This window comes from Mastomys coucha, unplaced genomic scaffold (assembly GCF_008632895.1).
Source record: "Mastomys coucha isolate ucsf_1 unplaced genomic scaffold, UCSF_Mcou_1 pScaffold23, whole genome shotgun sequence".
In the NCBI taxonomy this organism is placed as follows: domain Eukaryota; kingdom Metazoa; phylum Chordata; class Mammalia; order Rodentia; family Muridae; genus Mastomys; species Mastomys coucha.
In genome coordinates, this window is record NW_022196906.1 from 56,060,138 (window position 1) to 56,071,249 (window position 11,112).

Here is an 11,112-nt window from a genome sequence, read left to right on the forward strand (position 1 = left end):
TCAAAGGAATAAACTAGAGAGTGATGGAGCAGGACATTCAATGTCCTCATCCGGCTTCCGCACATGCATGCATGAGTATGCATGTATGCACACATCATACATATATACATAACACACACACACATGGAGCGGGGTAGGGGGGGAGAAGAATGGATGAGCAACAATATAGATAGAGCCTGGGTCTCTAAAACCATGCTACACATTGGAAAAATGCCTCTACCCTGTGTTCAAGTGAGCTTTGGTATGATACTGAACCACTTCCCTGCATTTCACTGCCCATTCTTCAAAGCCCACCTGAAGGAAATCTCTCCTGATTATGCCCACAATATCTGCCCTCCTCTCACACATCACCTTCCTCCCAGCACATATGGCTTCCACCAACTCTGGACACACTGCCTGACCCTTGATTTAATTATAGCCCCTAGTGATGAGTGTGGCAGGAAAGGACTGAACGGCTTGGGTCTCACATGATCTTCCCTGTTCTGAGGTTGCATTTTTGTCTCTTGCAGGAATAGTCCCATGTGACACTGCAGGATGTGCATGCCACTGTTAAGTGACATGTAACACTCAGGGGAGATCTAAGAGCTGGATAAACATAGTACCCAAAACAAAACAATAACAACCAGGAGGGTAATAGAGCCAGCCCTGGGTGTGGCAGGGGACATCCCCAGTACTGTGCTTTAAATACATGCTGATATCAGAGATGGGTAATGTGCAACTCAAGACAGGCATGCTATAATCAGATCTTTCCGACATGGAAGAATAAGGCAGGCTAACTGCTGCCGTCACGGAGGTGAGAAATGTCTGTCCTGGGTTGTAAGGATGGCTGGCTGAGTTCCTGCTACTCTTTGGAGGCGTACACACCTATTCCAGCTGGACCAGTCAGCTTGAACAGCCTCCCCTTGTAGACTTGTTGGGACACCACAAAAGGACGGGCTGTGTTAACAGACACACAGGACACTAAAATTAGCAGCTGGACAAAATGGAATGGAAGGCCTGAGGAAGTAGTGAGTTTCCTAACACCCAAGGTAACCAAGCCAGATCAGGGTTGGTACCATTAGGGTATTCCAAACTTTGGTGGGGACAAAGAGCACACTGGGTTACCTGAGGTTTATGATACTGTATTTTCCAACTATAGCATGAGTCTTACTCTATCGGACCCTCCCACCTTTCTTCTTCCACGGGGCCTGTCACAGTGCCTGATATTTTGTCATTCAAGCTCTCTTCCTCGTGGGTAAGGTGCCATGAACAGGAGTACTGTGCTATGCCACTGGTGCCTGCTGTTTGTAGTAGTATCCAGCATACCCTTCCCCAGCCAGCTTGGGGCAGAGAGGACGGGAACCCTAGTCACATAGAGTGTTTGATCACACAGAAGGTAATATAAAGAGAATTCGTGTGTGTGTGTGGGGGGGGGTTGTGCGCGCGTGTGTGTGCGTGTGTGTGTGTGAAGACAGATAGAGGTACAGAAAGGTCTGAGGACGAAAGTGTAATGATCTGAATGTGACATCAAACACAGCCACACAGATCACTGTGGGCCCAACCCTATCTGGCTCAAAACCCAGCACTTATGCAGAGCTCTCTCCTTCCCGTGGATGCTTTCCCAAATGACATGGAACTAGGAGTCTGCAGGCCTGACTGTGAGACCTGAGTGGACGGCTCCCTAGCAAGGAGACTTAGGCACACCACTAAATGCCACCCTATGATCCCAGCTCCTTCCACATCCAAATGAAAGGAAACCTGGGTTGATCTACAGGAATCTTCTGACTCAGGGTGTGAGAGCAGGATCCAGACACTACGTGTGCCTTTGAAGCCAGCTCTGCTTTTTCTGAGCCATGCAACCTTGAGTAAGTTACCTAAATCCCCCAAGCCTTAGTCACTGCTTCTGTAAAATGGGAAGATGGGTATGTGGAGGCTTTAGGGAGGTGCTAAAGTCAGTCCTTCTTGATCGTGGCCTTTAGTCAGTGAATCCCTCAGGGAGGTGTAGCAGGCATCAGCAACCAAAGAGGCATCTGGGAGGCACTTGCTACACGCTGCTCTGCTTGACGCTCCTTGGGCCATTCCTTTCCTAAGTGGTATGTACATATGCATGTATGTATGTATGTATGTATGTATGTATGTGGCTAGTAGGTGACAAACATGACAACGTATACAAAGTTCAACTCCATATCAGCGAACTATTCAAAGACTCCGGTCCTTAGCGTAAGCCCAGACCATCTGATTGACAGTGACAGCCATGGTCTCTTTGGGCCATCCTAAGCTCTGAGCATGGCTCTTTAACATTTCCATGGGGAAAGGGGCAGATAAACATCGACCCACACTGTTCAATCACAATAATGTGTTAAGGAATAGCAGACATCATGTTTATTAGTTATCTGAGAAAAGGAATGAGTGAAGGTATTTGGCCCTCCCCTCCTATGCACATGGGCACACGTGCACACGCATGCCCTTACTTCCTGCCTCCATTGGCTAAATGTGTCTGAAACACTGGCTGAAAGGGCCCATTAGAACTGGACAGAAAACGAATGATATGGGATGAAGAATTTTGACTGTTGAGATGGTCAGTGTTCATCTCTGACTCATCTGTCAGTTCCTTGGGCATTGATAAACATTGTCTCTATATTCTCCTAGAGAGGCAGCCTAGAAGCTTGGAAGAAAGGAATACAGATAGCTTTGAAACATGTGAAAAGATGTGGGCAGAGACATTGTAGAGATAGATTTTATGTCTGTCTGTCTGTCTGTCTGTATCTATCTATCTATCTATCTATCTATCTATCTATCTATCTATCTATCTCCTGTACCTTTAATGCCTCTCTGCTTCCAGAATGTTTTTGGCCAGGAAACATTACTCATAAGCAAAAGAGATATGATGTCCCTGTTTATCTTGGCCAAAAATTAGAAGCCAAATCTTCAGAAGTTTTCTGATTAAATAAAATCACAGCATGTTTCTATGACAGAACACAATGCTAAATAGGAGTAACTTTAATGATATTATATATTATATATATAATATATAGTGTTTGGGATAGGGTCTCATGGATGGCCTGGATTTTTTTTTTAACAAAGCCAAGGCTGATCTTGAACTTTGATCCTCCTGCCTCCACTTCTGAAGGCAGTTATGTACCCCTAATGCCATTTCATGCAGTGCTGGGATCAAATACAAGGCTTCTGCATTCTAGTTACGCATCCTACCAACTGAGCTACATCCACAGCCTTCCAGAGTTATGCTGATAAAGGGAAAAAACAAGATGAAGAGAAAAGTCTGTGTTCTACTCTTGTGAGAAAAATCTTTACATACACGATTAATATATATATATATGTATACACACACACACACACACACACACACACACACACATATATATATATAATATTGTTGATGTCTCTAGGGGAGGGGCGTTTGGGTATTTGAAGGTCTCAGGGATACTATTTGTTGTTTAGACTTTTACACTACTTATTTATTCAAGCACATCCAAGTTCACAAATTACATCTTTATTTTCACCAGGCAATTAATCAGAATTAAGTAGTTTCTGAATTAACGATGGGGCTAGAAATTCACAGAGTGGCATGGGGCATGACAAAAAGAGCCACAGGCAGCCCCAGGTAGCTCCTGAGCTGGGGGTGCAGCTTGGAGGGCCCAGATATTGGTAGGAGGAAGAGGCTGAGGCTCCAATGAGTCCAAGGCATCCAACTCACCAGGCAGCAGTGTGGGGGAGTATATTCTGGGGGTGTATGGGTGGGGATAGTCCCTAAGTCACCTTTCTTTCCACTAGCTTCTAAGTGGTTCTGTGTTCCCATCCGAATCATGTCTCACAGGTTTCCAGGGTTATTGCTAGTATGACTCTCAGTTTTTGGAAGTACAGATATCTATATTTTTAACCACAGCCCCTGAGTTGGTCTTCTCACGTCCCTACCTGTCTTTTCAGCAGTAAGCCCAGGGCTTGCTGTCCCCCACCCTGTGGCTTCTTCACTGCTGTTACCTCTGGCTGGCTGGCCCATCCCTCTGTCAATTTCTGCAGGATATCTAAAGTCAGTTGACACCTAACCCATAGGGCTGACCTTGGGCTCTTGCTAAGGCCATTGTGGGAAATTAATTAATTAGTAATAAGCATGACCTAGTAGTATACTGTCACCAAGGGATTCCATTTATGCTCAGAAACTCAAATCTGTTGAAAGGGAAAGTATGGGAAGAGATACTCCATGAAAATGAAGTCAAAAGCAAGCAGAGGAGATCACACTAATATCAGCCCACAGTATATTTGAATTTTAAAAAATGCTATGAGGCAGAAAGAGATACTGCATATTAATAAAAGTTTTGACACAGCAAGAAGCTATAGCAGTTACACGTATGTATGTACCTCAAGGAACCGTGCAGACATCTGAAGTACATGTTGATGGGGTTGCAGAGAGTGAAGCATCGACCAACAACAGCAGCCAGAGATGTCAGCAGTCAATACCAGTGACGCCATGATAGAGCAAGCAGAGAGTGGAGAAGCAAGGAAAGAGAGGCCGAGCACAGTACCACACACCAGAGCGCCTAACATGGCAGAGCACTCCACCTATCCAGCTTCATGTTCTTCTTGAGCGCGGGTGGGGTACTTTCCGAGACAGACCACATGTTAAACCACAGATCAAGTGTCAACAGATGACTGTCACACAAGGTGTCTTCACTGAACACAACAAGAAGAAACAAAAACTAACAACAACAACAACAACAACAACAACAACAACAAAACCTAGATATTCACAACATTCTAGCCAGACGATAATGGGGCATACCTTTAATTCCAGCACTTAGAGACAGAAGCATGGGGATCTCTGTGAGTTCAAGGTCAGCCTGGTCTATAGAGTGAGTTCCAGGACAGCTGGGGCTATACAGAGAAATCCTGTCTCCAAAAACCAGAAAGAAAGGAAGAAAGGAAGAAAGAAAGAAAGAAAGAAAGAAAGAAAGAAAGAAAGAAAGAAAGACAGAAACAAAGAAAGGAGGGAGCAGAAGGAGGGATGGAGGGAGGAAGGGAGGGAAGAAGAAAGAAAGTCACAGCATTCTATTTAAAAAAAAATTCTAGATCACAGAAGTCATAAGACAAATTAGGTAATACTTAGACAAAAGTAAAGTAAAATAATAATAAAAAAAAAGCTTGACATACCAGAATGTCTGAGACATAGAGAAAGCAATGATAAGGGGAATTTTTAAATGATAAGTGTCAGGCTGTCCAGACAGCTGAGCAGAGGGAGATCTGTTGCAGCCAAGCCAGAAGACCTGAGTTTGATCCCCAGGACCCAGTTAATGGAAGAAGAGAAATAGTTCCTGCAGGTTGTCTTGTGATCCCCCACACATGTGCTGTGGCATGGGCATGCACATGTATATGCACACATGCACACACCCACGCACATACATTTACATGTAAATAAATACATAAGTAAATGCAATAAAAATTTAAGTGTTAATACTGGACAAAGCAAACTCAGAGAGAAGCAGGGAGCAACTTGACTTTGCACTGAAGACACTAAAAATAAAATCAACCCTTCAGAAGCAGAAGGCAGAAGTGGAAGGAAGGATATGCAAAGAGCAGAGGTAAGTCAGGTAGAAAGTAGAAAATCGGTGAAGAAAATAGATGAAACCAGCAGCTGGCTTAGGAAGAGCAACAACATCGGCAGCCTGTAGGTCAGAAATGAAAGCAGGACCCCACTACCACTTGTAGAGAAACGCAGAGGATTTTGAGAGAGCATCATGAACAAGCACACACAAACAAGCTGGGTAATTGAGATAAAATGGACACATTCCTAGAAACACAAACTACCAAGCCTGAAGTGTGAAAGGAAAGAAATCTGAGCAGACTTCCGCAGAACAAGGATGGCTACAGACTCAATAGTAAAAATTCTCAAAAAAGCTTGAGAAAACTAACCCTCTGGCCCTGGTGGTGTCTTGTGGTTTCGACCGATCTCTAACGTTTTGCAGAACCTCCTCACAGGCTTCCAGCCATTAAAAAGGAGCATCTCCTAACTTAGTGTATGAGGGTGTCATGGCTCATCTGTTTGCCAGCTTGATTGAATCTGCTGGGTGGGTCTCTGGGCATTTCCAGGAAGGACACCCTGGGGGGATCTCCCCACAGGGTGTGTGGTACCGTCAGGTGGAGGCCTAAATACCAGAAAGGTTCCAGAGACAGGTTGTAGGTTGCCTGTCCACTTTGACTCTGCTATTGGGTCGTGTTTGTCTTCTTGTTGCTGAAGGTCCCAGCCTTAGCTGACATCGGCTTCTCCAGCCTCCCAGCCTGGACTGAAGATGAGCTGCTCTCCAGGAATCCTCCAGGCCCGCAGTGCTAGACTGGAGCAGTAATCCACCCAGCTCCTGGACTGAGCACTTTCTCAGTTCTCAACCTCTCTATCATGCAGATGGTCAGGACAGCTAGGGCTATACAGAGGAAGCCTGTCTCAAACGAAACGTAACAAAACAAAATAAAATAAAAGTCAATACATGAAAGAGAGTAATATTTATTAACAACCAAAACCCTAAAAAAGAAAATGAAAATATTTTCATCTTAAATAGCATCAAAAGAATAAAATACTTGGAAATTAAGCCAGGTGTGGTGGTGCATACCTTTGATCCCAGCAGTCTGGAGGCAGAGTTCAAGACCAGACCAGTCTACAAAGCAAGTTCTAGGACAGTCAGTGCTGTTACACAGACAAACCCTGTATCGAAAAAACAAAACAAAACAAAAAATCAAACTACAAAAAGTTGCTAAAAGAAATTAAAGACATAAATAAATGGAAATGTATCCCATGTTCATAGATTGAAAAACAAGTCTATTAAAATGATGATCATACTAAAGTGACCGCCAGACTTTATCTAACCTCTATTTGTTTCATGTCATGATCAAAATGTATACTCCAAAATTAACTTAATTACCATTATAATAGTGTTTAGAACTGGAGTCCATGGAAGTAATTAGGTTATGGGGACAGAGCCCTTATGAATAGAATTAGTGCTCTGATAAAATAAGCTCTTTATTATTGTTGTTACTGTTTTCTAAACTACTTTTATTTATTATGCATGGCAGTAGGGATGGGGCATGTGCCATAGTGTACCTGCAGAGGTCAGAGGACAAGTTTGGGTGATTCAGCTCTCCTTTTCCACCATGTGAATCTGAGAGCTTGAACTAAGGCCATCCATTAGCCAAGATTCATCCATCCACCTATCCAAGCATCCATTCATCCATCTATCATCTGCTATCTATCTGTCTATCCACCATCCCATCAATCCATCATCCATCCATCCAACCATTCATTTATTTGTTCACAAAATATTATAATCACATACTATGTGCAGTCTCTACAAGGAAAAGATATAGTGATGATCCAGACAGTTCCAAATGAATGATGGATGATGAATGGATGGATAATTGATAAATGAAGGGTGGATAAATTGATGGTAGATAAATGGACAGACTGATGATGGATGGGTGGGTAGATGGGTGGATGGATGGATGGATGGATGGATGGGTGGGTGGATGGGTGGATGGATGATGGATGGATGGGTGGGTGGATGGATGGGTGGATGTCTAGATGCCTGGATGGATGCTTGGATAGATGAATGAATAAATATTGGATAACCAATGTCCTCAGATATGCCTGAGCTCACAGCAAACAAGGCTCTACCATGGCTCCCAAACCCTGCCCACAGTATGAATCACACAATCTCTAGCAACCACACACTTCTTTCCACAGTGAGGTTGCCCAGAGGGGCCCTGAGTCTCAGAGTGTCAGGAAAACTCGGCTCACACACAGTTCTTGCCCACGTCTGTTCACCACTAAGCTTTGATGTGACCCTTGTGAGTCAGAGCTGCTGTTATCCTGATGCACTTCCGTTTTCAACAGCCTTGCGAAGCTTCAGAGAAAAGTTCAAGGAACCGGTTCTGCCTCTGGGTTCTGATTGCAGACCACTCTTAAGTCTGGTTACTCCTCAATTTCAGAATGAATGGACCTGCGGTTGGAAAGGGGAGGGGAATCAGAGGAAAACCTGTGGCCTTTCTACTGTAACACAAGGAAGAGATGTACAGTAGCCACTGGGAAGAAACCAGCTTAGGCCTGCCTCTTCTGATGCACGGGCAGTCAGTCTTCTTGATGCCTCTTATGGTCAGACTTGTCCTTCCTGACACACCTTGGACATTCATCCCAATTCTTGACCACAGGTCTCTTCCTGCCAGGAGAACTGCCTTCACTTCCAGCTCCACCTCTCCCTTCCAAGCACACTCCTGTGTAAATGCACTCATTGCTTGTCAGGTCACCAGAGCCAAAGGCCCCGGAGGTCTAGAAACACTCATTTCCACAAGGCGTCTGCTCTTGGGATGCTCTGATGACATGCTTTGTGGCTTAAGAGGATTTAGCTATCATCTCTCAGGGATGACACGCTTAAGGCAGTAGAAAACAGCCCAGGCCAGCTCAGCTGCTTTCTTCTTCATCTTGGAGATAGATTGGCCTTCAGTACAATTATGACTCAGTTGTTTCAAAAAAGTATGTGTGTGTGTGTGTGTGTGTGTGTGTGTGTATGCATGCTCATGACATGAAAGCTCAAGTACATGTGTGCGCATGCACATGTAGGTTGATATCACAGGTGTCTTCCTCTTCTGCTCTCCATCTTGTTTTTTGAGACAAGATTTCCCCTGAAACTGAGGCCCACCAGTTCAGCAAGGAAGACACTGATCCCCAAGGATCTTGCTGTCTTTGCCTCCCCAGATCTGGGTTTACAGGTGCACACCACTACACCTGGTTTTAATGGAGGGCTAAGCCATCTCCCCAACACCCTGCCCTCTCCTTTTTTTTTAACTTTTGAACATCAAGTAAGATATTAGTTACAAGCATGCTCTGTGTGGACTGGGTAGCCGCACGCACGCATGTGGGAGAATATCAGGACCATCACTTTCATTCTTCCTATTTACGGTTCCTGTTACTATCAGTATCATCAACAGCAGCAGCAGCAGCAGCAGCAGCAGAAGCAGTAGCAGTATCACCATCATCTTCCCACCCCTCGCTTCTCATGCACACATTATCTTCCCAACTGGCCTGTTGAACATCTCTGTTAGGGACCAGCCAGTGGCTTACTTCCAACTTCTCTTCCTCCCACACAGAACACAGGGTTCTCTACACAATGGGTATCAGAGATGGTTTCCCCATCAATTGATAAACTCAGAGGGAAATAAATCCAAGGAAGAGTATTGGGTCTGATGAGAAGGTCTTTCACGGCCCCTGCTTCCTTCCTTCCTTCGAACATCTTGAAACAAACACAGAAAGCAACATCATGATAAAACTCAAGGGGCTCCCATCTGATAGAGATGCTCTGACCCATGCCACCTTAGTGCCAAAACATTTCTCATTCCACAGTCTTCAGCCTTTCTAAGAAAGGAGTCCAGGAAGCCCCACCATTGGCAAACTGAGCAAGCTTGGCCCTTGCCAACTCCAGGAGGGCTAAGTCATTGGCTATCCCCAGCCTTGAAGCAGGACTCTACTCCTGATCTTTGAGTTTTCTGACAAGGACTATCACTCCACTGAGAGAAGCCTGTCTCCATAAGGGAGATGGTTAGTTGTACATGTAATTTCATAAATTCCTCTTGGCATATTTGCAAATGTCTCATCCTCCCTCCTTGTTGCACCAAGACTTCAAGAAGTGTCTGTTTCAGGCTCACGAGGGAGGGTGAGGCAGAGGCTCACCTCTTATTTCCCAATGAGCATTCAGAGGCATGCTGGTTGAGCTTGGTGCTGACTCTCTCCCTAAGTCCCCTGGTTCCCCACTGCACAGGACGTTAAGGTCAACCACATCCTGCCACGTCCTCGCAGAAGAGATATCAGTACCCACCACCAGCATTCTCTGTCCCACCACAGCCGAGCCAGCCCAGGAAGACTCAGGGCTTCCTTCTCCCTCTGACAACCACTGAGCGTCAGAGCTAGACAGGCCTTGCTCCAAGCTCCTGCTTCAGAGTCAGCTTGTTCACACTGCAAAGCTGTAGGCCACCTGCAAAGTGGGGGAAGTGAAGGAAGGCTCAGGAATCTGTTCATGGGGCTCACTAGACTGATTCCATGAGAGCTTGAGTCTGGGAGCGTCCAGTCTAGACCTCGTATGTGTGTGTGTGTGTGTGTGTGTGTGTGTGTGCCTGTGTGTCTCTCTGTATGTATGTGTGTGTGTCTCTATGTGTGTATGTCTCTGTGTGTGTCTCTGAGTGTGTATGTGTCTGTGAGTGTGTCTGTGTGTCTGTGTGTATGCCTGTGTGTCTGTCTGTCTGTCTGTCTGTGTCCATGTGTGTTTATGTCTCTCTTTATGTATGTGTCTGTGTGTGTGTGTGTGTGTTGTATATCTAAAGATCAGGAGTCAACCTCAAGTATAAGTGTTGTTTCTCAGAAGATATCCAACTTGTTTTTATTTGCTGTTAATAATGAACCAGGGCCTCAATGGAACCTGAAGCTCACTGATTCAGTTAGACCAGCTGGCCAGCCAGCCCAAGGGATCCCCCTGTCTCTGCCTCCTCTGTACTAGTATTGCATGCACATGCCACAACCCTCAGCTGGGGACAGAACTCAGATCTTTAGGCTTATTCCTCAGGGAGGGACCCTGTCTTAGTTCCTTAGCCTGTAGGACTGTGGTGTCTTTGACTGGTCTGTGATGCACCTGTCATAGGGGCTGCCAAAGGCTGTTGAGCTCATACTTTGCCCTCGGGAAAGTAGGTTGAGGATGTTCTTGAATCCAGTCTGAGATCTGACACACCCAGCTCCACATAGGCAAGAGGAACAACACGTTGTGGAGGGAAGATGGGCCTTTGAAGGTGCCTTCAGGAAGAAGCTCCATGAACAAGGCTGAGTCGGGTGGACATTAAGAAACCTCCTTCTCATAGTAGTGGGATGTTAGACCTCAGCTCCAAATAGTAACTAACCTCTCTCTCAAGAGGAGGAGAATGACCACAGGGGAATCCAGCCTAGCTTTAATCTAGCTATGCCCAGGCTTATGTTTTGTCCAGGGCCATTTTTAAAGCTGGAAAATGCTCACACTCTGGTCTTTAGCAGAAAAAGCATGCCGTTCCCCTGCTAGCTTCCAACCATAACCAACAAAGATGTGCTCCTGTGGCTAT